The 2,480-nt window shown below is 37.0% G+C and overlaps 1 long non-coding RNA gene across 2 annotated transcripts; it reads right to left on the minus strand.

The window, feature by feature from the left end:
- Positions 1–986: 986 nt before the first annotated feature.
- LOC309692784 lies at positions 987–1,810 on the minus strand. Of its 2 annotated transcripts, none has more exons than XR_014272451.1 (2): positions 1,497–1,810; positions 987–1,263 (listed from the first exon to the last, which is right to left on the minus strand). It is a non-coding gene; the product is annotated as an uncharacterized lncRNA (long non-coding RNA). The 2 variants fall into 2 exon arrangements; XR_014272452.1 differs by having other exon boundaries at positions 1,484–1,810.
- Between the last annotated feature and the right edge of the window lie 670 nt (positions 1,811–2,480).

Here is a 2,480-nt window from a genome sequence, read left to right on the forward strand (position 1 = left end):
AGTTTTGCAAATACACTTCCTTTTCTACATTTATTCAGTAGTTTCTAGGCCGCTGAGAATTAAAATGGCGGAACTTCATTTGAGTCAAAACATTGTTTTTGTGGTAAATTATTAATATAAAAGACACTATTCACTTGAAAATGCGGTGCACAAAATTGTGAGTAGCTGCAAAATGATAGGATACATAATAATGAATGCTGCTTGACAAATGATGTACCATTAATTTCAAACTTATAGATAATGATGAGTTACTAAGCAACAGCCTGTGAGATACTGTGTTAATGAGACATGAAGTAATAATTATCTCATAAATATATGTGAATATACATGAGTTGTTGCTTCAATTTGTTATTTCTTGATATAAGATGTATACACTAATGAGTTAATTGAAAAATCTACCAAAGTTTCAAATTGAACATTCTGGTTGAAATTAAACCTACCGAGCAAAGCTTTTCTTTCTGCAGTCATAGGTTATTAGACACATTGCTGGTGCTAACTTCTCATTCTATGAGAAGAATGAATTATTAGTTAAACTATTAGGGATTTCCCTCTATAATTGTAGTGTCTTCACTATATGTGATATACAAATACGATCGATGATATAAGTTGGTGTTAACAGATAAAACTGACTTGACTTGGATTAAGATATTACCACAGTGATTCTTGACATAAGGGACAAAATATGTCCGGAAGATAAAACCCAATTTTGTGGTTAAAAATATGCATACAAGTGTTAACCCAACTGCCTAAAAGACAAACCAAGGCAATTTTTTATACAACAAAAGTATGATTTTGCATTTTTTATACATATTTATTTATTTTAATGTGGCGAGACGAAGTTGGGATATAAAGTAAATACTCTTCAGTTTTAAAGAACGACAACGCCACCCTGGGAATTTCACCCAGAGAATACTGGAAATGACACTAAATCACCAAAAAGGCACTTAGGTTCGCTATACTCAATCCAGAGACGAGGTTCAATAATAAACAAATTGACAATTTATTGGTAATTATTTAAAACACCGAATAAAAACATAATCATAAATATTCAAATACAAATATGCTTAAAAAGGTATTCAGAGCTGAGGCTTACCAGTGGAGGGGCAGGGATGCCACACACAACTAAAGAAAGAAAACACACCAAAACACAAGTGCAACACACTATCACACACTCACACTAATAAACTAGACAAGGCAGGTGTGTACACTCAAGGGATCCCACCACCAAGGCACCCTAGTCTCCTCCACGTCGGCACTCCGCATCTGAATAAAAGAAACAAAGAAAATGTTAATATATTACAACAAACTAATGTGTAGCACCGGGGGATAACCCAACTGCAGGACCACACTGGTGATCTACAGCTAGAAAAAGGGCCTCCCACCAGTGGTGTAACAGAAAATCCAAACTACAAATCAAAAAGCAATAAAACAACATACAATCTGAATAAAACTCTAAAATCTGGAGCAAACGGAATCGCCGTACTGCTCCAACTTGCCGTCCACACGACGATAAGTTAACAGTCAATCAATATGCACGCCAGCTGACTCCGATAACCGGCATGCATATGGCCGTTGTCCACGCCGACGTCCACTGTAAAAGCTGACAGCAGCAGGGAAAGAATTCTCACAACGGGAACAGACGGTAAAAGCACAGCAAGGCAAAACAGCAGCACTTCAGTTCGCGTAGCTTGGCGCAAAACTAAGGCCCACACTTCCTGCGAAACATAATAAATAATTACTATAAAAGAACAATAGAAGGCAGAGAGCGTAACAAAAGTTGATTACGTACCAAGTAAGCCGGGTCACAGAACGTAAGTAGAATAGCTCAGAGGAGGCTTCTATAGCTACGACCAGCCGCGATGGAGGCTTCAGAAGAATAACCCGCAAATGATCTCCACCACACCGAGGGGAAGTCAGGTGACCAAAAAGGAGATCACAGGCAAGCGACGCAGAGACACTCAAATGGCCACTATTTATACCAGCGCCCCCTAATGGGCCAGGCTGAAAGTGGGTTGGACCGAAGGATAACATTCATCCTGCCACATTCAGTAGTACAATATATTACCAATACCTTAAAAATCCATTGTCCAGAAGCAGATGTGATAATATTAAAATACAGAAATCTTTTTTTAAAAGTAATGTAAAATTAAACATCATGGCTCTCGTCACTAAGTATTTAAGTCAATACCTTATTTAATATCAACATATGCAATTGATAATTTATTTTTACATATTTTTTAAGTGATTAAAATCGTGTTCAGTTTTTGTCAACACCATCAGATATTTTTAAAAGTAGAAAGGAATCAGGAATTATTGTGGGTAGCTTACACTCTGAGGACCCCTTTACCACTTCCTGTTTGGTACACATGCCATGAGGTCACTGCTGTGATAATTTTTTTTATTTTAATTTCATTTATTGCAGACCTTTCTGATAAAACTCTGTGTCACAACCATAGTGTGTCAACACCAAAGTCGATGTA

The sequence above is a fragment of the Aulonocara stuartgranti genome, assembly GCF_965226115.1.
Source record: "Aulonocara stuartgranti genome assembly, chromosome: 17".
In the NCBI taxonomy this organism is placed as follows: domain Eukaryota; kingdom Metazoa; phylum Chordata; class Actinopteri; order Cichliformes; family Cichlidae; genus Aulonocara; species Aulonocara stuartgranti.